The sequence below is a fragment of the Urocitellus parryii genome, unplaced genomic scaffold (assembly GCF_045843805.1).
Source record: "Urocitellus parryii isolate mUroPar1 unplaced genomic scaffold, mUroPar1.hap1 Scaffold_40, whole genome shotgun sequence".
Taxonomy (NCBI): Eukaryota; Metazoa; Chordata; class Mammalia; order Rodentia; family Sciuridae; genus Urocitellus; species Urocitellus parryii.
In genome coordinates this window covers 365,886-390,205 of record NW_027553586.1, presented here as the reverse complement: position 1 = coordinate 390,205, position 24,320 = coordinate 365,886, and the positions used below count along the sequence as shown (strand labels likewise).

The following is a 24,320-nucleotide window of genomic DNA, read 5'->3' as shown; positions in this document are numbered from 1 at the left end:
CATAGCTCAGTGTCAGCCACACCTGTGGCCCATAAGCTCAGTCCCTGCATGTCCCCCTGTTCTTGGTGGGTCTGGGTGCGCTCCCATGCAGCACCCGCCTCATTGAAGAAGCTGGTGAGCTCAGGCAGAGAAGCCGGGAGGCAGGCCAGGACTCTGGGAACCCGCACTTCCTTGGACTCTACACCTGTGCTCTCACTCTTCCTCTGCATCTCTCTTCCCACAACCCCTTCTCTGGGTAGTCTCTTCCTGGGGTTACACCACATCTGGCGCTCAATAAATGGTTGATTGACTGATGAAAGAATGGATTAAAAGGGGGCTTTAAGAGGCAGGCACTCCAGGATGGGTCAAGTCTGGCGCAGTGAGGTTGGGGGCAGAAGTGCTGACGGCCGTCCCTTCACTCCCCCAGGACGTCTGAGGTCACCGTCTGCACTGCTGCCCGCGGGTTATTTATGACCCTCCTCCCCCTGCCGGTGGCGGAAGAGGCGGCTCCGGCCTCAGCCCAGCGGCGGAGGGCCCAGCGCGGGGGAACCTGGAGCAGCGACGGTGTGGCGCCTAGTGGAGGGCGGGCGGGGCCTCGCGGGTTTGGAGGTGGGGCTTTGGCTTTTGCAGCCTTCTTACCCGTCGGTCTGTGATCAGTAGCAGCTCCGGCCACACCATGTCTGGGTCCGCCGAGACCCCTCCAGTAGGCCGGATAGCAGGAAGGGGCGGCCCGGCTGCAGCGGCGGCGGCTTCGGGTGCCAGGGTGCAGTAGCGGGCGGGGTGGAAGCGCGGCCAGACGCCTTCAGGGCCGGCGGAGACGCAACTCCAGCCAGGGCGAAAATAAGTTGCGCCGGCGACCGAGAGCCGGCTGCTGGGCTACCCGCGCGACATGCCGGCGGTCAAAAAGGAGCTCCCGGGCCGCGAGGACCTGGCCCTGGCCCTGGCCACCTTCCACCTGACCCTGGCCGCGCTGCCTCTGCCTCCGCTGCCGGGCTACTTGGCCCCGCTGCCCGCCGCAGCAGCTCTGCCCCCCCGGCCGCCTCGCTGCCTGCCTCTGCTGCAGGCTATGAAGAACTGTTGGCTCCACCACTCCGGCCCTCGCGCGCCTACCTTAGCCTGCACGAGGCCACGCCGAACCTCCACCTGCCCAGAGACCCACTGGCCCTTGAGCTCCTCTTGGCCACAGCGGCGGCGGACTTCCAGCCGCTGCTGGACAACGGTGAGCCCTGCATCTAGGTGGAGTGTGGCGCCAACCTTGCTCTGCTCAACGTGCGGAAACTCTGCCAGGGCAGCAAAGGCCCGTCCATCCGCCACCGCAGCGAGTGGCTCACGCCCAACGAGTTCCAGTTCGTCAGCGGCCAAGGACTGGAAGCGCAGCATCCGCCACACAGGTGCGGCCGACGAGGGGGCGCAAGCCGCTGTCCCTTTCCTTCGATACTGGGGACCCGCGGGTCCGAGCCCTTCGCTCTGCCACTGGGGAGACTTGGTTTTGGCCCAGAGAGGGCGCTGCAGCTCCAGAGCACGTGCTGCCGGGGTGTGAGTGCACACTGGTTGGGGCTGCGCAGGTACGTGGGGCCGCGGGAGTGGGGCGGGGCGTGGGCGCGCGGAGCTGGAACAGTGTCAGCGAGACCTGGAGCAGCCCGTTTGGATGGTGACTCCAAAGGTGAGACAATACACCTTTGGAGGCCGGATCGGGGGCACCTGATAAGCGCGGTGACCCTCTGGCGAGGGTCTTGGGAAGTTTGGGACCCGGTAGCGTTTGGTTTAGGAGTTCAGGCTGCGCAGTGGCTGCCCTTTCCTGCGTTGGGGACTGACGCAGGCCTGGGTCGCAACTGCGCCTCCGCTCACCAATTCCCCAGCTCAACCTTCCACTGCCCGGCCACAGTTCGGGCTAGACTGGCTAAGAGAGGGTGGGGCAGGAGGAGGGGCGCCAGGGCTGAGAGGAAGCCGCCCTCCACCAGGGGAGGGCCTCGCCCAGGATTTGAGTTTCAGAGCCCAGCAGATCCCCTTCTCGTCCGAGAGGGTGGGGCGGGCAGCAGGCTCCGAAGTTGGACAACAGTGGGTTTGGAAGGTTGGTGTGCCTTGCATACACCTTCCGGGAGTGGGGACTGGCTTTGCGGGTGACGGCGCCCCAGAGGCTCCATCTATGCCCTGACTGCCCCTCACCAGCTGTGCTCAGCTCTCCTCACAGGAAAAAGTCTGAAGACGCTTATGTCCAAGGGAATTCTGCAGGTGCATCCTCCAATCTTCGACTTCCTGGGCTGTCGAATATCCTCGCCTGTGGTGAGACCTGGGAATAAGCTGGGTTGGGGTGTCTGGACTCCCCTGAGAGCCTGGTGATCTCTAAGATTGGGAGTCCTAACTTCAGCCCTCTGGGCAGGCTGGAGGGAATCCTCCCAGGGCAGATGGGGTGGGTGGGGTTGCTTTGTGCTGTTCCAGACCATCCCTGGGAATGGGTGGGAATACTGGGTCACAGGATCCTCTCCTGTTTGGATGAAGGGCGGGTCCTGCCTGTTCTTGAGCAGCCTCCCTCATGGGTGTCTTGGAGCTACTTCTCCAGCCTTCCAGGGTCTTCCCACTGTTATTGTCATTCATTGGGCCTGGGGACTTCCCTGTCCCAGGTCTGGAGATCACCAAGTCATCTGGCTCAGCAGAGAGAGGTGCTGGGTGCTGGGGCAGGACTCTTTTGAGGTGTAACAGTGTTAGCTGGCCAGGTTGCACATCTGGGTTATCCCCAGGCTTGAGCCTGAGTGGTGTGTGTCTTGGTGCTCCTAATGTTGAAGTGCTGCCCTGCAAGGGTCTGGACCTCGGAGGGTCCATGACATGGAGCCTGGCTGGGGCAGGGTCTTTGCCTGTAGGTGTCCAGAGAGCAAGAACCCCACCTAGGATAGACAATCTCTGGCCTCCCCACTGGCCTGGGGAGCAGGTATGAGACTCCAGGCAGTGAGGAGTAGAGGGTTGATCTGAAAAGGAAATTGCCTCTAGAGAGGAAGCTCCCCCTGTGGGGTACCTCTAGGGACATGGGGGGTGGAGGCTGCTGTTCCTAGGTCCACCCAGCAGTCCCCTCTTACAGGAAGGAGCAGGAGGGGTGGAGGTACCAGTGGTCCTGGAGGGCCCAGGCTGCCACCTTGGGTTTATTCCCTTTGACCGGGTGGTGGGGTATCCTGGCTTCGCCATGGGCTCTGCAGGATGCACGCTGAGCAGGCTGGGAAATCTTGGACACATGGATGCTGGCAGGGGAAGGAGAGCCACAGGCCCAGCCCACACCTGGTCTGTCACAGTCACAGCCTCAAGCCGCCCGCCCTACACACTTGAGTCTACAGGAGCACAGGGCACCTGTACAAGAGCTCCCCAAGCAGGTGTGCAGAAACACCTTTTGCTTGCTGTCACATACCTACTGGGCAAAAGATTGAAGTCCCTCTCCATCGTGGCACCCCTTCAGGCAGCTGGAACTGGACGGGATCCTCTGGGTGCCCACCTCAGACTAATCTGGGTTCTCTTTTCTGTTTGGATGGGAGTGCCCCACAGTTTCCAACCTGCCACCCCTGAGGCCTGCCACAAGAGAGGGGCAGAGGGTGACCTGAGCTCAACATCTGCCATCACCTCAAGTGGCAATCTGAAGCTCAGAGAGGGATGGAGCTGCTGCCTTTCTGAAGCTCCCTGGTTCCTGCCCTGAGTGAAGGGCACTTCAGACCTGGGCCTGCCGGCCTCTCTGTGCCTGGCCGCTTCCTTGGAGGTATCTCCATGGATCCCCTTTCTAGCCCCAACCTATTGGTGTACAGAGGCTGTCTCTACCCACCCTTGTGGCCAGTTTCAAAGGTGTGTGCACTTCATGGTCACAGATACTCCAGGGGTAGAACATGGTGTGCATGTGACTGTGCATGCTGGAACCCACTCTCACCATTTCAGAAGGGGTCAATTATTGGTTAGGAGCCAGGTTCTCAAATCTGTTGAGCAGTGGGGAGCTAAGTCTCTGATGTATGGGGGGGGCATGTGTTCCCCATCCTTGGGCAGGGTTAGAGTGGCCATCTGGGTTCTCAGCATGCTCCCCCATAGAGTTACCCCCAAGAGCCACCCCAGACCTAACCTTCCAGGGTGCTTTCAGCACATACCAGGGACTGGAAGATCCTGTGCCCAGCTCTGTGCCTCATGTGGCTAAGACTGGCATATAGCCTGGGCTCCTTCCCAGCTAGCCGGTCCTGGCCCCCTTCCAAGTAGCAGTCTTATAGACTCTGTGTCCCCCTCATCTCTTCCCACAGATGAGAGGCAGAGAGATGTTTACTCCTAGTCTGGGTTCTACTTTCTGTTTGGATGGGAGTATTTCTGCCACAAAAGAGGGGAAGCAGGTGGCTTTGAGAAAATACCCCTTTTCTTTTCATGAGAGTATTTCACCTAAGGCTGAAAGGTGACTGAGGAGAAGGGCAGAGCTCATCTCCAGATGCCTGGCACTGGGCTTTGGCAGGCTGGACAAGGCAGAGCCATGGGCCAAGCGGAGTTGAAAATGATACGAAACCTATGGATTGACAGAGTCCGAGACATAGGTGGGCACTCACCACTGCCGTCTCCCTGCGCTCTGCTGTCACTGGACCCTGTCATCCTGTGGGCTGGCCCTGAAAACCCATTGGCCCCATGCCATGTGCCCTTATATTGCTGGGTCTATTTCACTCACCATGTTACAGAGGGAATCAGGGTATCCTGGGCAGACCCCAGCAGATGTGTGAGGGCAGGTGTGGGGGATACTGTGGCTCCCAGAGCTGGGGGAGGGAGCACTGAGCTGGGCAGAGCCAGGCGTCCGGAGATGATGTGGTGCTGAATCTGAAGAGAAGCGTCCTTGCAAGGACAGGACTCCATGCAGCAGCCCACCTCAGGATCCTGGATGACCTGGGGCAGGGACCCTCCTTGACCCCTTCCTCACTAAGCTCATGGGTGTGGTGAGGATCAACTCTTTCTGGCAATGGGAGGACTGAACAGGAGAGGAAAGTAGATACTCTGAAAGCCCATGTAGCCTCTGAGCCAGCAGCCTCTTAACCAAGTAAGAAAAAACCTCCGTACACTGGAAAATAATCAATGACATTTTTTCTTTTCCCTGGGGCAGCAGGACCTGGAGCCAGGAAGGGTAGAGAAATGCCAGGACTGGGGCCACACACTCATGTCCACCGCTCTGTGCAGAAATGTGTGAGCTGGGTGCAGAGCTCCAAGCTTGAGCATACACAGCACCACACACTTACACATGGTGCAGGAGGGACACTGAGGAGAGAAATGAACCATCAGGGCTGGGGAACAAAGGGTCAGGGCTGTCAGTGCTCTCGGGCAGCCTGTGGCTCCCAGGCCTGCAGATTGCAAGGGACCAGCAGTCTCAGACAGACTTCCCCTGAGCTGGGCTCTTCATGGTGCTAACAAAATAGCAAAGAGGGGCTGGGGCTGCCGCTCAGTGGCAGAGTGTTTTGTGAGGCCCTAGTTTCACCAGCACTGCAAAAGAAAAAGAAAATTGACTTTGCTTGTTGATATTGCTGTAAGTTTTCAGGACTGACAGAGGAGATGGGATGTCAGCCAGACACGTTGAGAGGGACCTGCTCCCTGACTGCACACCCACCAGGACCAGCCCCATGATCCCTGCCCCAGGCTGTATGTACAATCCCAGAAGACTCTGGGGACACAGGGAAGGAGCTGAAGTTCATAGCTTAGGCATCCCCAGGGCTCCCTGCCACAGGGTGGGTACCCACACTCAGGCTGGGCAGGCAGAACAGCCCACACTCTGCTGTCCTCACAGGCTGTGCCTACAGCAATGAGGCCCCTGGGCCTTGGCCCAGGCCCAGGAGGCTGATGTCTAGCTCAGCCTTAACGTTCTCCTCCTCCTGCCCAGAACCGGGGGCGGCTGGCGGACAAAAGGACAGTGGCCCTGCCCCCTGCACGCTCCCTGAAAAAGGAACAGAACCCCAGCTTTTCTGCCAGTGATGGTGACAGTGATGGAGGTGGCCCAGCCTGTGGACGGCAGCCAGGCTTGAAGCAGGAGGATGATCTGCATGTCCGAATCATGAAGAGAAGGTACTTACTCCAGATCTGGGCGGGGAGGCTCAGGCTCCTATGGAAGGGGGCACGAAGACCAGGGGTCTTCTGGAATGCTGCTGTGGGGCGGGGGTGCAGGCAGAGGCTGTCCTCTCTCCTGAACTGGCGCCCTGGCACCTTGTTCTGCCTCAGCCATGCCATGGTCACTTCTGGGTAGAGGTTGGCCAGCAGAGAGACCCAAGGTCCGGTACCCACCTGGGCTGACACCCACAACCTCCCAGAAATTTGTTTCCTGATATGGGCCTCGTCCTGCCAGCACCTAGGGGTGGGGTGTCTGTGAGTAAGGATGGTGGGGGCTGTGGTGCCTGGTGTTGCCCGGGGCTGTTCAGCCTGCTCCTCGTCCTCATCTCTGGGAGGCCAGAGCATCTCAAGCCCTGGGTTTGTTCAGTGGAAGCTGCCACCAGGTTGAACTGGGCATGAGGTGCCACCCTCATGACTGCCTTGGCTTCTGGCTGGTGGGATGTTAAGAGTCAGGCCCACACCCCGCTGCTGTCTCTGTGACAGTAATGGAGCCACTGACCCTCTTTTCTCTCCCAGTAGAGTCCACACCCACTGGGATGTGAACATCTCCTTCCGAGAGACATCTTGCAGGTAGGAGCCTGGCTTGGGCAGGGGCAGCTGTTGCCATTTCTCCTGGGTCCCACCCACCCTGCTTCCCTCCTCTACCCATGGTCTTTTGTCTTGTCCTCTGTCCCAGTCAGTGTGAGCCAGTGTGGGCCATGCGGTTGCCAGGCTGGTTTGGATGTGTGTCCTTACCTGGCCTGGAAAGTAGGTGGCATGGTGCCCAACTGAGATCAGGAGGCCCATCTCAGCCAAGTGCAGACTTATGCCAGGCTTCAACAGCATGGGCAGGGTCCTAGACAGTCCACCCGTGGAGACAAAGCATGCTATGACCCTCACCACTGGACTGTCCATTGGAGCCCAACAGCTCTAAGATGAGGCTGTGATTTTCACCTCTCACCCTCCCAGAGACCCATCAGGAGGGAGAATGGTGATGTGTGAGCAGGTTCTTGAAGGATGCATAGGAGTTCACTGGGAAAAGGTGGTCTGCAAAGCTGTGGAGGGATGAAGGATGGGATGGAAGGGAGGAGAATGGGAACATGGCAGGTCTGGCTCAGTGGGATGCTAAAAGTTGTGCACCTTAGCCGCTGGACCAGTTGGGCTTTGTTCTCCAAGCTGAGCCAGCCACAGAAAGTTCCTGAGCAGGGAGTGACCAGGTCTGTGTTTTGGAAAGATCCTTCTGGGGACCCTGGAAGGTTGGGGTTTCCTCACATGGATTTGGGTTATGGAAACAGGCTGGGGCCTGTGAATCCAAGACATAGAGGATAAAAAAGAAGCCCCCAGGAGGAGGTCAGGTGTCAGGGACCTAGTTCCTGCTCCCAAGGGGCAGGGGCTGGTTTCTGGTTATTGGGGCCAAGTTTTTCCTCAGGGCTTCGAGGGGAGCACCACAGGAAGGCCTGATGGGGAGCAGTGGGCACCAAGGGCAGGGAAAGCCTCTTGGGACTCAAGCTGTGGGTGCCTGGCCTCCCAGGCCCAGCTGCAGGAAGGCAGCTTGTCCTGGATCTCTGCCAGAGGTGTCATTATTTATGTCTTCAAGAATGTCTGGATCTTGGAGCCGAATTACAATAAAAACATCTTTAAACTTATTTCCACCTCATTTTGGAGTTGCCAGCTCAATGGATCATTTTTATGAACCGTCATGAACATTGATGACATTTTATGAGCCTTTTACTCTGGACGCTACAGGATAAATTTGCCAGCAAGGCCTGCAGGGAAACCCAATGGCTGTGCCTCCCCTCCGGACCTGTACCTCCTTTCAGTACACCTGGCCTTGGGGTGCGGTGAGGCCCCAGGAGTCCCATGCTGAATTCTTACCAGTACTGGCTGCTGCAGCCTGGCTGTGCCTGGGAAGAAGCAGGCCTGCATTAGTGGAGACCCTGGTCCCACAGAGGATCCAGAGGGGCAAGGATGACTTTCTGGATTTCATTAAAGGGAAGGTTACAGTTCTGGAGAAGAGCACACCCCAGAGGACTAACAGCCCATCATATCCCGTCTGTTAACAGCCCCCAGTGTCTGGACAAGGAGGGCTGTGGACCGCCAGCTGCCTCACACTGGGTCACCAACTGTGTTTGTCCCATCCCGACTGTCTGTCCATCCCCATTGTCTGTCACTCTTCACTGGTCTGTCTGCCTCTTGCATCTGTCTGTCCTCTTCGTCCTTCTGACCAGTCCTGCTGGGGATGCCTGCTGCTGGCTGCAAGAAAAGGCCCAGGGCCCCTCTGCCCTGTGATGCCCCTGCAGCCTGGCTGGCAAGAAGGGCCTTCTAGGTCCCTGACCCTCTAGGGCCCCCAGCTGGTGAAGGCTACGTGAGAGAGTTGGGGTGGGGAGGCCCTCAGGGGGGAGTCGGGTCTCACCCTTCTCCTGGCCTCCTCACAACCCTCCCTGCAGCCTTCCTGACCCTGCCCCTGTCTCCTCCCCACGTGCCACAGCAGCCTGCTGAGGCCTTGCCTGTGTGTAGTGGCCCCACACTGTGAAGACAGGTGCAGAGCTCTCAACTCTCCAGCCTGTGTGTGAGTCTCTTGGCATTTTTTTAAAATGAACCCAGCATAATTTTTTCAGTGAATAACTGAGTGACCAGAACAGGTTTTCAGGACTGGCCCATCTTGGGACCTAAGGAATGAACCCCCAAGGCAGGGACTTGGGTGTGGAATGCAAGGGCAGGTCCTGTCTAGCCAAGGGTGGCCCCCATCGGCCTGCACCTTGAGAGCCCCGGTAACCCCCAAGTGATACTGAGCCGATCGCTGTCATTGAGGCTGGTCCCAGATGCAGGTGCTGCTGGGGGTCCAGGCCAGGGCTCACAGGAAATTACTGTGCTCACCTCTCCAGTCCCTGGAAGCAGGAAGTGTCCAGTGCACTGTGGGGAGCAGCTCCATGGCAGCTGCAGCCCTGTACCCGGCCAGCCCAGGCCCCTTCCCCATGCTGAGGACAGCAGTTCTGTCCAACATCCCACATCAGTGAGGATGATGGGGGATGAGCCTCGTGAGAATAATCCCATAAAGTACTTACTCCCCACCTGCCTCCCGCCTTCATGGGATGGGGGAGAACCTACATCTGGGTCTCTTAGGGGCTCTGGGGCCTCCCCGGGGTATCTGGTGCTGAAACTGATCTGCTTAGGGCCTGGCCCTGGATTAACCTGGCTCCTGCCAGCCCAGGCTGGGGGCTGGGGGCTATTTAATAAGGTTCAGGATCGGTTCCTAGGTCACTGTGAGGAGGCTCTGCTAGTGTCAGTGCTGCTGAAGAGGCTGCTCCACCACAGTTGGGCCGGGAGGGCACTGCTGGGGACACTGGGCTTCCCTGCCCCTGCTCTGGCTGACCTTGACTTCCTGTCCCCTCCTTCTCTGTTGATGATGGGGTTGCTCACATAACCCCAGGGTGCCCCACTTTCTCCTCCCTCTTCTCTCTGGGGCTGTGGGTGAGGGCTCAGCAGGAGGGAGAAGGGACAAAGAATCACATGCAGGGTGATTCCAAGGCCAGGCCTGGGTGCACCCTGGGTGCACCCTGGGGATCACAGGTGTCCTGAGCCTGCCAGGGCAGATCTTTTTATCTACGGGACTTTGGTCTGAACCTCAGTTTCCTGATTTGGAGAAATGAGGGCCCCAAGAGGGTGTTGCAAGTTTTAACCAAAGTGGCATGTGCCAGGTGCTTGCTTCAGAGCTGGCAGCACATGGGTGACAGTGTGCCCTCTATATGTCTGTCCTGTGAGACAGCAGGCCATCCTGTCCTCCCTCTGAGGCAGGGAGCCGAGCACAGCACTGCCTCTCTGGAGAGAGGAAGGTGGGAGGGGCTGCTCTGGCTCTGCACAGACCAGCTGGGTGCTGGAGTGGGGTCCAGGTGCCACGTCTCTGCTTTCTCTTGGCCTGCCTCCTGAGTGTGCGTAGTTGTGGCATCCCAAGCCCACAGAGGTAAGCGCACACATCACCACGCTCAGTGCAAGCTGTCCTCAGCCCCAAGCACCCTTGTACTCATGCTCATCAGGTGGCACTGCCAAGGCTCATGGCTCCATCCTCTGTCTTGCTCTGCTGCAGCCAGGACAGTGACCTTCCCACACTCATATCCAGTGTGCACCGAAGCCGCCACCTCGTTATGCCCAAGCACCAGAGCCGCTGTGAATTCCAGAGAGGCAGTGTGGAGGTTGGCTTGGGACCCACAGGTGAGGAGGCCCCTGGGTCCTGAGGACGATGATTGGGCTGCCAGGGCCACAGCAGCTCTGCTTAGGGACAGCCACCCTCCCTGTGTCTGTTCAGCAGCTCTGGAAGCCTTGGCGGGCAGCCAGGGAGGCCAGCAGAGTAGGCGGGAGGTGTGAGGCCAGCTGTCCCCTGGGGCTCCATGTGATGGTAATTGTGTTAATCCCAGCCAGTTAGGCAGACTGGCGGCCCAGGGCGGCTCCAGTGTGGCTGCTGCTGGGGTGGGCTTGGAGTTTTGAGGCCGACCACCCCCTCCTCACAAGACAGGCACAGGCAAAGACCTTCCAGAGCTCACCTCCCACCAATGCCCACCTCCCACCAAACCCACAGGGCATGTCGGCCTGGTCCTGCTTCTCAGGGGTCCTGGGAGGGAAAGGGCCCATCCCCTGCAGCCTGGACCACTTCAGGTAGGCCAAGAGGGTGCTGGCCCAGGAGCTTCCAGGGCCACCAAGGAGATATGGTTCCTGGAGGCAACAGGAACTCAGAGGGAGAGAGCATCTTGGGGACCCAGGCAGTCTCCCACGGAGCAGGTCATGAGGGGTTGCAAGATGCCACCGCTGAGAGTGGGCACAACTTGACCTCAGGGGCCTTGTCACATGGACCCTGGACAGGGTTGTTTCTGACAATGGCTACTGCTCTGGGAAAGCAGGGTGGGCATCACCCACCACCCTGGACACTCCCAACAGAGCCCCCATGATCCCAGAAGGCCCTTGTGGATAGGGGTGGGGGTTGCTTCTGGAGCTGCTTTGGAGGTGGCTGATAAAATCTAATTGCCCCATCGATCGGGCAGAGCAGAGGGAGCCCCTCAGTGATTGAGATGTTCTGAGGCAGCAGGCCCTCTCCTGCCTATGTACAACCTCCTCAGGTACACAGACCTGCATGTGCCCTGTGTGTCTCCTGCAGGGCTTGCTCACCCTGCCAGGTAGCCCTCCGCACTCTACAGTGAGTGCAGGTCACATGCTGTGCATAGCAGCCAGGATGCTGTGTGTGTGTGTGTGTGTGTGCGCGCGCACACGTGCACGCGCGTGCACCTGCCAGGTCTGCAGCTCCCCGTGGGATTCCTCTGGGCCCTGAAGTGGTCTTTACCTGTCACCATGTCTACTTCATTCCTGTGGCCCAAGGGGGTGTCCTTCGAGCCACAGCTTCCTGGGCTCTGGACAGGAAGGATCCCAGAGGACTGAGGAGCTCAGCGCAGGTCTTGTGACTTTAAGGTCCACCCCTGGTACGTGTGTCTGCCTCCTGTCACTGCCTACATCAGGTGTGACTCTGAGCTTATGCAGTCTCCTCAAGGCAGCTACAAGGCTGGGTCTCACTGTGGGGCACTCCAACCCCAGTATCACCTCCCCCAAGCTGTGACTCTCAAGCTCCCCAGGAGCAGAGAAGCCCAGCAAGGAGGCGGGAGTTGCCACTGTTGAAACAGGGAACAGACTGCAGAGGTTACCCTTGCTGACCCCTGAGCATGTACAGGGAGCAGGAGATGGGCAGCAGGTGTGGAGAGAGGCTGCAAGACCCACTCCCTGCCTGGTGCGCTCGGGGTGCCCTCCTGCTTGCTGGACTCTGACTCGCAGCTCGTGATGCCCATGTGCACCTGAGTGCCCTCCATCTGTCCTACAGGGTCTGTCTAACCTGACCCCTCATTCAGGCAGTGGGGACTGCCCCCTGTCTTTGGGGCAGGGCCTGGGGCCAGCCAGCTAGACCAGTGGCAGTGAGGTGGCTGAGATCAATAAGTTATTAGCACCATTCTGTCAGCTGTAATGTGGAGATTGATCAGTGCTCTGGCTGCCGCCGCACTTCCCTAGCCTGATAAAAATGACAGATTAAAGGAATAAGAAAAAGGAATTAGGCTCCTGAGCTGACAGCAGGGCTTCCTGGGGGTACAGGTTGGGGACCCCCAAGTACCAAGGTGTCATGAAAGGCTTGAGTTACACAAGGAGCAGCCCTCATCCCCGCCACCCTGGGTCTTCAGAGGCAATAGGGTCTGACCTGGAGGCCAGGATGATGACCTGCTATCAGCAGGGCCCCCTGATGTCAGGGTCCTCAGGAGGAAGCAGAGCTTGGGGGTGCAGGGACAGGTTTGGAGACGGACCTATAGATGTGTGTGGCTTTTATTTTCATTTCATTTTTATGGTACTGGGGATGGAACCCAGGGCTTCTTACATGTGAGGCAAGCACTCTACCAACTGAGCTACATCCCCAGCCCTGTGTGCAGCTTTTGATGTGGAGATGTGATCTCTAGAGGGGATAGTATAGGAATAGGCAGACCAGGAGCCAGGCACCTAGGGTCTGTGTAAGCAGGTCAGCTGTCCAGGGGTTACCCTTGGAGCACAGAGCCTGGCTGGGCAGGTATGTGCTTGCCAAGGCTGAGTGCAGGAAAGAGGAGGGTCTGGGATTTTGGTGCAGAGAGGAGGGCTCCCCTGAGCACACCCCTGGTGTGGGGAGTGACATGTGCCTTCCTGACTGACTCTCTTCCCCAGCACCTGCACAGCCCACCCCAGCCCTGCTCAGAAAGGGAAGGTAGTTCTGTTCTCCAGGAGAAGCTGAGGTGGGCTCATGAGCACACATGGGAATGGACTGGCTGGTCAGGGGCAGCCAGAGGCCCGTGGGGACACAGTCACAGTCACGTGTCACACCCATCACTTCTATTCAAATGCAGCCTGAGGCCCAGGGTCAGGGCTGCCCTGTTTCCTTGCCTTGCTCCATACCTGTCATGATATCCTCCAGCCAGCTGGGCTCACCAGGTGGAAGCCTGGGACCCAGGGCTGGCAAGGCCTTGCCCACCAGCACCCAGGATGCTCCTGAGTGGAGGGGACTGGGGCTCACTAGACTGAGCTGGGGCAGGGGTGGGTCTTCCCCACCTGGTCTTCCCTGCCTCCTCCTCCAGTCCCTGAGACTGGGTGTGGCTCACTCCACCCTCTGCAGGTGGCTTGCTAGGCAAGAGACTGGGCTGCTCCCCGCACGTCATCAGTGACTGCTCTTCAGAGAAGAAGGCCCGAAGCGAGTAGAGTCTGAGTCTGAGTACCCTCGAGGTGGGAGCCCAACCCAGGGAGGAGAGACAGGTCACTGGAGGAGGAAGCAGTAACTGAGTGCTTGGAAGTGTTGTTAGACCTTCCAAAAGGGGCAGGTGTGCACAGAGGAGGGACTTGGGTTTCGTAGCAGGGGTGGAAGGTCTTAGGCTTAGGGTGAGGTGTGCCTTCCCTACTTGCCTCTCCGCCTGGGTAGTATTTCAAGGAAAATCCCCTCCCTATGTGCTACCCCAACGCAGAGACTCTGCTGCTGCCAGAGCTGCAACCCAGCATGGCGCCTGAGGACCACTACCACCGGCTGGTTTCCGCTCTCAGTGAGGCTGGCTGCTTCGAGGAACCACAGCGTCTCTACCACCTGGGCCTCCCCAGCCATGGTATGTGACCTCCCCACCTGCCCCAATACCTGTGTACACTCTCAGTTGCCTCTCCACCCCAGAAGAGGGTGTTGGCTGCTGACATCAAGACCAGGATTGGATCTGTCAGTGACCCCCAGCCCTTTGTGGGTAGGCGATGAGGCCTGGCTGCCCCAGGTCTTGTGAAATCTGCTGTCATCATGGCACTTCCCTAGGTGGCTACATGAGTAAGAAGGCACAGGATATAGCCAGGAAGAGATGGGGCCAGGAGGTAGGGCAGGTGGGGCAGAGGTGGGCATCTGTGGTCCATGGCTCCCACACTCTGAGTTTTCAAAGCCCCTTTTCTCCGATAATCCATAGTTTTAGTCAGATACTTCCCCAACTGAGGCTCCCCACTCCTCCATGAGAACTTGTGCTGTTGGGTCATATCATAGGCAGCAGTATGAAGGACTCAGAAAGAAGTGGAAAGTTACTCATCTTTGTAGAAGTAAAACTAGATCTTCAGTCTCTTCTACATTCTTCCAGCAATCACTATAAAAAGGGAGACTGGGTTATTGTGGAGAAGGAAGGGTGAGTGGAATATCTATGTGGAGCAGACTGGGAGAGTAGACTCTGGAGGACCAGCATTATTGTTTAATGTGTAACTTAATGACAAAGCAGAGGCAGTGCTTTGTCATTGACTTACACTTCTTCTAGCTCCTGTTTTACTCCCTATGGGGAGAAAGTTTGGGCCATCTCAGAGAGGACTCACTCTTAGCGACATATGAGCCTGTTCACACTTTGATCAGGAATTCCCACCACCATATCCAAATAAAACTTGGGGGTACAAATTGCAGTCAGTGTAGAAAATAAATACATCCCATCTGGAATATGGGGGCTGGTTAGAAAGGAAAGTACATCAAATATTACAAAACCCAGGATATAAAATAGATTTTGATATATAAACTTTATAAAGAACAGTATAAAGTTAGAGATGTTCTGTTCTTTTTTAATTTATAATTTATTTTTTAAATTTTGGTTGGACAATACCTTTATTTTGCTTACTTATTTTTATGTGGTGCTGAGAATCGAAACCAGGGCCTTGCATGTGCTAGGCTAGTGTGCTACCACTGAGCCACAACCCTAGCCCCGAGTTGTTCTGTTCTTACAAAAATTATTAAAATTTTAAAATATTTTGAGGTGTGTTGTCTGTTGAATTATTTTTTGTGCATTGCAAACTTGTCTACAATATTATCTATGAAATATTAGCAACATCTGTCCTTTCTGTTAACATTTTATATTTCAAGTACTGAGAACTAACACCTTAACCTATCTCTCCTTAAATTTATAAATTTATTAACACATTTTAAGGCTATAATGCACACATCTGTTACTCTCACTACCATCTCTTTAGATACTAAATTATATATATATATATATATATATATATATATATATATATATATATATATATATACATACATACATACATACATACATACATACCACTGCTTGGCATTTCTTCAAATGAAATAAATTCAACAATTTAAAAAGACACCTGAGGGGCTGGGTTGTGGCTCAGTGGTAGAGTGCTTGCCTACACCACATACAAATAAATAAAATAAAGGTCCATCAACAACTAAAAAATATTTTTAAAAAGAATTTTAAAAAGCACCTGAATGACCATGTTTAATGTGACACTAATCACAATAGGTAAGATATGGACTCAGTTGGGGCTGGGGTTGTGGCTCAGTGGTAGAGTGCTCACCTAGCATGTGCGAGGTGCTGGGTTAAAACTTTCCCACCACATAAAAAATAAATAAGTAAAAATAAAGGTTTTGTATCCAGCTACAACTAAAAATATTTAATAGAAGATATGGACTCAGTTAAGGTGTCCATCAACAGATGCATGAATAAAGCAAATACAGTATATATACATGACGGAATATTATTCAGTCAAAGAAAAATTAATTCTTCCATTTGCAGGAAAACAGATCTTGTTAAATTAAATAATTCAGCCACATTAAGGAAAGTATTGCCTGTTTTCTTTCATATGTGGAAACTAAAGAAATATCCATAAAGAAGGACAATTAATGACCAGGAAGCAGTTAGCAGGGAGAAGGAAGTGTGAGCAAGGGTAGAAAGAAGGTCAATCCATGATACATGCATGTATGGAAATGACACAATAAAACCCATTAATTTATGCAATTAGTATATGTACACACACACACACACACACACACACACGCACACACACGAAAAACAGGAGATTATGACAAAGATACCTAAGAGGGAGGATGATGTGAAGACATAGGAAGAAGATGGAATACATAATCCAGGGAGAGAATTCTCAGAAGAACACATCCTAATGACATCTGGATCTCAGCCTTTACCTCCAGAACTGTGAGACAATAAATTTCTATTGTTCAAGCAACTGCACTTTGTTATGGCAGCCCAAGCTGACTACAACACATCCCTTTCTGCAGAGAGAAAGATAAGGTGTACTCTGCCTTCCCCCATGGTAACTCTCAGCCCTATGATGTGGAAGATGGGGCCTTGCATGAGTTTGTCACTGTGTTCACAAGCACCTGGCACTATTCTCATTATTTGAATATTTTGATGACATAGAACAGCTCTAACAGTATGAAAACTGAATGCCAGAATGGGTACAGATTGGCCAGTTCCAGATTGAAGAAAATGAAGATGGGTAGAAAATTAAGGGATGCCAAAAAGTAGTAATCAAGATAATGAATGAACAATTTTCAAAAATCCAAATTAACACAAAAACTCTATGATGAACTCCAAAACATTAAACATTTAAATACAGCAGGATCCACTAGATGTTATTCAAAAACTTAACCACAGAAATATCACAGACTGCAGCCAATAAGAATGGAATCCTGTCCATAGGGCTGGAGTTGACCCAGAGGGCTTTAGCTGACAGGAGAACATGGAGGTGTAGTTAGTGTCAGAGGAGATGTAGGGACAGGCTGACAGCAGGGGTCCATTCAGGACTCTTCACCAACCAGTATGGAAGTATTTTTATATTGTAATAATCTACACAGCCACACTGCTTGAACCATGGAACACCAGCCTTTGATTACAGGTGGAATCAGTCACTCCAGAGCATTCTGACACTGACTGGAAACATTTCTAACATAGTAAACCACCACTTGAATGAAAGGGTCAAAGTCAAATGAATTCTATGTAAATTTCTATTCCATGTAAGCCATACATTCTGATTATTGCTACTATTAATATTAATTAAATTACAGAGAATGTTGTCAACTGACTTTTGGTGATAACTTTCCCTAAAACTCAATGAAAATCAGTACAAGGAATTCTGTATCAGTATATTATTTTTTCCATATGTTCTTCATTCTTTTCTTTTGGTGGGGGGACTGATTTGCTCTTCATGTATTTGGAACTGTACAATAGCTAACTTTCAAATGCAATCTTTAAAAACAAAATGTGGTTAAAAAGCCATTTTAAAGTCACTTGATAATTTCTGAAACAACTAGGAATTTGAAAATGTGCAATTGAAAGTGAAATTACCAATGCAGTTTTTGAATGTATTCCTCAAAAACAGGAAAGAAAAAAAAATGCTTCAGTTTTGCTCTCACAAAGGGCCTTACTCCTTGATGGCTCTATTCCCCTGAAATACATGTTGAAGGGTTAATGGAGCCTTGGAAGTCACACACCCACTTGCCTATCTGCTAGAGGTCAGGGTCACACTGGGCTTTCCAAACTTACTAAAACAACATCAATCTGATTAAATAGACAAAACATGTCACTCCAGTGACAATCACTCTTTAATAAGAATGTCTGCTGGCAGTACACAGAAGAGTCCATAAAAAGAATTTCCCATGTTTGAACAATTTGTTATTAAATTCACATTCCTACAATGGACACCTGAGATGCAAAACAATTTCTTCTAGTGCCCTACAAGTACTTTGTTTTGGCTATAGGCAATATTTAACAAAACCATGTGTGTATGTGGAGAGGGGTTACCATGTTCTATGCACCGCCACTTATTGCTCACAACTTCCTGAGTCAGGTTCCTGCTCTAGTCTAGTATGTGCACCAGATGGAAATGAAATCTGCACATCAACTGTTCCACTGGCATAAGAACCACATTGGGATTTATGTTATCTCCACTGGAAAGTAGGCTCAGAGTAATATGGAAAAATGTTCAGTATAATATGCCCAGGACATACTTAGTGCTTGCATAAGTTTTCAAGTTCTATGGATATGGGCGAAGGCAAATGCCTTCCTACATTTGCCAAAACATTTAAACTGATGTCATAATTTCTTTACCAAAAATCTTGCCTGTTGGGGCTGGGGTTATGGCTCAGTGGTAAAGCACTTGCCTACAACAGGTGAGGTCCTGGGTTTGATCCTCACCACCATACAAACAAATAAATAAAATAAAGGTTAACCCCCCACACACTGAAAACAAAAAAACAAACAAAACCCTGTCTGTGTACCATCTCCCTGCCCTCAGGGCCAGGTGTACTTTTTAATTCTAAGAAGGAAACTAGTAGGAGAGGTGAGCATCCATTCTATTCATAGTGAGAGCCCAGAGGGGCACACCTCCCCATGGTCCAGACATGGGCCCCAAACATGTCCTGCTAGAGAGCTGTGTGGTAAAATCAAATCTCCAGTTGTCCCTCCTAGGCCCTGCTGAGCATGGTATTTCTCTTACAAGGAATTCTTCTCCTAACAGTTACCTCAATGCTTAGGTAGGGGCTGCAGGTCCCACTGGGATTCTGGTGCCAAATTGGACTTTGTAAGTTCTCTTTAGGGGAAGCCTCCAGCTGGAGACTCAAATTGTTCTTTCCCTTATAAAGACTAGATTGTTGGGGAAAATCACGCTGGAGCAGTGGGTATGTGTCTGTGGCCAGAATTCCTGCTCTGTCCTGGTAAGAGTGAGGAGTGGGTATGTGTCTGTGGCCAGAATTCCTGCTCTGTCCTGGTAAGAGTGCTGTCCCGGATGCCTGACCTCCAGCTGCAAAGAAGGAGACAGACAGCCCACATGGCATTCATGGTGCTCCTGTCTCAGTTTCTGGACAGTAGCTTCTTATTCAGCAGCTAAGTGAGGGTCACCCCCTTCTTCTGGGTGCCCTCATATAGCTACAGGAACATGAGGTCATTGTGTGACTGGCTCATGCCAGGATATTTCTGCTGGTGCTACTGGTGGAAAAATAGCCTTGCACCCCTCCTTAAAGTTTCTCCTTTAGAATTCTTGGCAGTGCCTAGCTCTGAGATGCTCAGAGAGCTCTCAGACAGCTCATTCCCACCAAGCTTAAGTGGGGCTGGGCCACCTCATGCTGCCACCAGAGGATTCTTATCCAAGTTGAGGTGTCTACTACCTTCTTCTTGGGCTCCAGAGAAGCTGGATCAACTTCCACCAGTGGGGAAGAGGCCACAGCTGCCTCTGGGCAGCCAGATGGGGCATCCTGGTAGGCTCTTCCTAGTCCTGCATGAGGGCAGTGTTGTGGTCCTGAGAGAGCGAGGTGTTGGAGCTCCTTAAATGATGATAGTATACTTCTGTGATGACTTGAGTTTCAGATTTGAAGATTCAGTGAGCTGCTGAATGGCAACTTCAATGACCTGATCAAAGTGATTCAACCGCAGCAGTTCCATATCTGAAGAAGAGATGCACCATGGCACGAGATGGCCTGGATGAAGATGTCCTTCTTAATGACCTTCACCTTGATGGATGCCTTCAGGGAGACTCAGACCTCAGCCAGGACACCTTCCCCACATCATAGTAAGGCTTGGTCTTCACGGTAGTGAAAGTGGTGACCATGGTCCCCCATGGCATCACTGTGCAGTCCTTTTCTATCTTGGCAGCAGCTACAGGGAAGGGATTTGTCAGGATTTCAATTCATTGGGTTCTATGTAAGAAAACTCTGCAGTGATAGAGCCCAGTTCTGAGCTACTGAGGGTGGGCCCACTGATCAGAAAGAAGATCTACAGCCTGGAAGACTGCTTCTTGAACAAGTTCAGAGGACAGTGGTCAGGGACAGCAGACCTTCTGAGGACTGCCAGTCCTCTTTAATCTGCAGGTGTAAATCCTTGGACTTTGTGTTCCACTCAAAGGTGAACTCTTCCTCCCAAATGTGGTGAGGAGTGTTCTCGGCTAGGGTGCTGGTGAACTGCTGGACAGTATCATTCATCTGGGAAATGCATACAGGCTTAACACTGCCCAAAGTACCAGGATCATTTAGCAGTGAGGTGTGGATGTTCTTCACCAGTGGCTTTAGTTCATGAGCCCTTGGAGGTTTAGGAGGACAGGATTCCTGAGCAGCAGATGAAGTGCACTGTAGATTCTGAGCCTACTCTATGTCTGTGGGCTTGGTGCTCAGAACCATGACAGAAAGATAGAACCCACAAAGTGGTTCAAAATATCCTTAAGGGTTTCAGATACTGCATTTGTCTCAACCACCTGGCCCTCCTCTGTTGCTCTCAGCTGGATCTTAATTGTCACTTTTGGCAAATGGATTCAGGACCACCTAATATGGATGTCTTCTCTCTCTTCTTTCATTTGTAGCTCCAGCTGTAGATGAACCAGAGACAGCTGCATGTCATACAGATGGTGTCCTGAGCCCACAACCCAGGTGCTGCCTTCCATGTGACAGGCCACCACCTTCTTCTGGGCTGACTGGACCACACTGGAGACTTCTCCAACTGCAACAATGGGGAGACCTGCAGGGGGCCTCCCTTTCCTTTTGGCCTCCTGGTTCAGGGCCATCACTTAGGCTACCTTCCACTGGTTCTTATAGCTGTTCAGCATCAGGATCCAAGAAAGCAATGTGTGGGACTCCCAGCACTCTTCAGGCTCTGCCAACTGCCCGGATGGGGGTCACATGCTGGCCAGGACACACCACATCTGGTTCAGGCCAATCATGACCAAGGCCACAACAAAGATCAACATCAATATGCCAGGAGCCTCGCAAGGCCATTATGTTGGTGCATATCCTTCCTGCCTTGCACGAATTTCCCAGGACACAGAGCCTATGGGTGGTGAGCTCAGGCATCCACTGGTGGCCATCCAGGGGCTGGAGGGAGGTCCACATGCCCAAGCCTGATTAGGCCAAGCCTGGCTTGGTGTGGAGCCATGAGGCCTGAGGCCACATGAGACAAGCAGGGAGGGAATACCTGGCTGAAGCCAGGTGGCCAAGGCCAGGTATTGCACCCCAAGCCCAACACACCTGGGAAAAGGGTACACAGAAGCAGACCTGGCAGAAGGAGCACCTGACTAGTGTATCTTTCTTCATTCTTTTATAAATTGAATTTCTGAAATATCATTGTTATTTATAATTCATTACTGATATTCAATGAAAAGCACCATCAAACTAACAACATCATTCTTTACAGAACTACAAAAATATCCTCAAAGAACAAAAGACCCCTGAATTGCAAAAACAATCCCGAGAAAAAAGAGAAATGTTGGAGACTTCATAACACTGAGTTTGAAAACATACCGCAGAGCCATAGTAACAAAAATAGCATGGTCAGATCATAAAAGCAGACATGTAGACCAATGAATTGAAATAGACAGCATAGAAGTGAACAGACACAGCTACAGCCATCTGATTCTTGACAAAGTAACAAAACCATGTGCTAGAGAAAAGACAGCCCCTTAACAAACAATCCTGGGAAAACTAAATATCCATATGTAGAAGATTGAAACTAGATTCCTATCTCTCACCTATGTCAACTCAAAATGGATCAAAAACCTTAACAAAATACCTGAAACTTTGAAAGGTATTGATCTTGCCCAGTCGGATGGCAATCATCAAGAATGCAAAAAAGAAAAAAAAAAGAAATGAATGCTGTTGAGGATGTGGGGGAATTGAAAACTCACACACTGTTGGTAAGAATTTAAATTAGTATAGCCATAGGGAAATCAGGATAGAGGTTCCTCGGGATACTAAATATAATACTACTTATGATCCAGATAGGGCATTCCTTGAAAGAATTAAAGTCAGCAAGCTATCCTACAGTTTATTGTTTCTTGTGAATTGCAGCACAAGAGACAAGTTATTAAATCAGACCAGATGTATATGTCAATATATACATGGGTAAAGAAAATGTGATACACACACACACACACACACACACACACACACACACACACACACATACACACAGAGTGGACATTATCCAGCCATAGAAAACAATAAAATCATGTAATTCCTAGAAAAATAAATGGAATAAAGACCATAATATTATGTAAAATAAGCCAGACACAGAAAGACACGTATTACACAATTTCCTTCATATGTGAAATCAAGGGATGAAAAAAGACATGAAAGTAGCAGAGACTTATTAGAGAAGATGAAGAAGAATGGGGGTGGTAGAGGATCATAGGCATGGGTATTACTCTTGACATACTCAGAATTAGAATTGCACACTTTGAAAGCACCCCTTGTTGAATTCTCTGCCTGGTGTTATATCCAGACTACAAAGCTTTTTTAACTCTTTAAAACACTGGTGCTCCAGGGTATTAGTCAAATTTTCGCCACCATAATAAATACCTGACATAACCAACTAATAAAGAGAAAAGGTGTATTCTGGCTCACAGTTTTGGAATTCATGATTTATTAGAACTATTTTTTTTTGTCACTGGTGTTTGACAAATTATTGCAAAAGGAGGGCATGACCAAGCAAAACTACTAGTCTCAAGCCAGGAAGAAAAGAGAGAGAGGCAGGGAATGGGGGTCTTAAATATCCTCTAAGAGGACACTACTGATAACTTAAAGATTTCCTACTGGCTCTAATATCTAACAGATTACATCAGTTCCCAAGAGCACCACACTGGGAACCAAGCCTTTACCTAATGGACTTTTCTAGGACATTCCAGATCCCAACTCTAATATATCCAAAGTATAACTCTACCTGTATAGTGTGCAATTATCACACACTATAAAGTCCAACACCCACAAAAAAGAAGAAAAAAACCCCAGCAAACTAGCATCCTCCAAGGATCATCAATCTCTGGTGAACACCTCCTAGACTCTTTCCTTCCTTGATCCAGGAACTCACTTGATGCTAGAAACAAATATTATGACATCTTGGGTGAGACACAGGTTGAGTCCACACCTCCAGGCCCTTGATATCATGAAGGTGAGAAACCACTCTTGCCTCTTCCACAGTCAACGTTTCCCTTGGTCTCCTGTGACTCCAGGGCCAACTCCATTGGCAAGGTTGTCAGTTTCCCAGAAGGACTTTATTGGAAAGGTCCAGGAGAAAAGGTGATTTAAAAATTGTCAGTTCCCACCCTGCAGAGTCTCCTCCCTGATTCCTCACCTGCAGAGATGCACAAGGCCAGGGCAAAAATTCCACTTGTTAGCAGCCATGAGCCCTCAGTGGTCCCTCCAACTACACAGGAGGACCAGCTACCTTCTCAGCCTTACACTTACAGTCTTTTGGGCAGAACCCAGCACAGTAGGATTATTATGAGAATTTCAAGAGGCAGCCTCAAGCCCAGTCCAGGCTTGGCAAAACACAGGTATAAGCCATGAGAAAACTGTGGAGGTGTAGTCTCAGGAGACCCCTGCAATGGTATGGTGATATTGGAAATCAAAGTATGCTCCCAGACTTCAAGATCTGAAGAGAACAGGAAGACAGAGGTGAAGAAGGAACCTCCAATGGGAAGTGACAGTCCCACCCCTCCCTACCAGAGAAATGTTATATCCTCCAGAAAACTGTATTGAGAAAAGAAAGAATCACTTTCTGCAGTCGCTACACTCCAATAAAAAAGGCAGAGGGTAGGAAGATTCCTCGCCACTGCCCAGATCCAGTATCAGTCACAAACAGACTGTGAATGGATAATGGGACATTATCATGACATTACATCATGACAGTTGTTCAATGAATCCTGGTGGACAAGTTGGGGCATCAGCATGGAAGTGGTCCTCCAGAGTTAAACTGACATGAAGAGGAACCCCAGACCCTTGTAGTAAGCAGTATTGTCATCAGAGGGCTCCTTTCTACACAAAGCAAAAGAGAATGATGACTGATATGGCCTGTAGTCACCATGCCAGCCCCAAGGTCCACAACCTTCCTATTAAGAACAGGTAAATCAGGGAGATTAGGATGGCAATCAGGCCTTGCTGCTCAGGGAGCAACCGGCCACTCCCTGCCAGCATTGGCCAAGTGGGGCAGGCATCCCAGGCCACCTCCATCATTACCCAACATACTGTCATAAAAAAAGGTTTTATCTGGTCAAAAATATCATATTTTTTAGTTTACATGTTAAGAAAGAAAAGTTTTCTTTCAGAAAAAAATATCAGTCCATACAGACAATGACTATTTTGCCTCATGCACACTCTATGTTCTCATGGCTTCTTCCTATGGAGACCTCTATTGCTTTCTATAAATTTTTTTTCTCAATAGAGATAGTGGCATATGTCTATGCCATGTTGAGTCATAGGGGAGGGGCCAACACCCTTGTTTCCCCTTCTAGGTAGAACTATTTGTGCAGTAACAGTCCAATGCTGTGACATGGTAAGTTCAGAGTGAAATGTTTGAGAAAAATATTACACGTTTTAATCAAGGAAGAAGGTAGAGTGGCATGGGGTAATCTTAAGTGGTACCATAGCCAGAAAGCTCATGTCCTTCCAGTGCAAACCACCAGCTTGAGGTATGGGACATCAGGGGCTGAGT

At 51.6% G+C, this 24,320-nt stretch overlaps 1 pseudogene; it reads left to right on the top strand.

The window, feature by feature from the left end:
• The first annotated feature begins 868 nt into the window (after nucleotides 1-868).
• On the top strand, nucleotides 869-20,346 carry LOC144252299 (sterile alpha motif domain-containing protein 11-like; annotated as a pseudogene).
• Nucleotides 20,347-24,320: the final 3,974 nt, after the last annotated feature.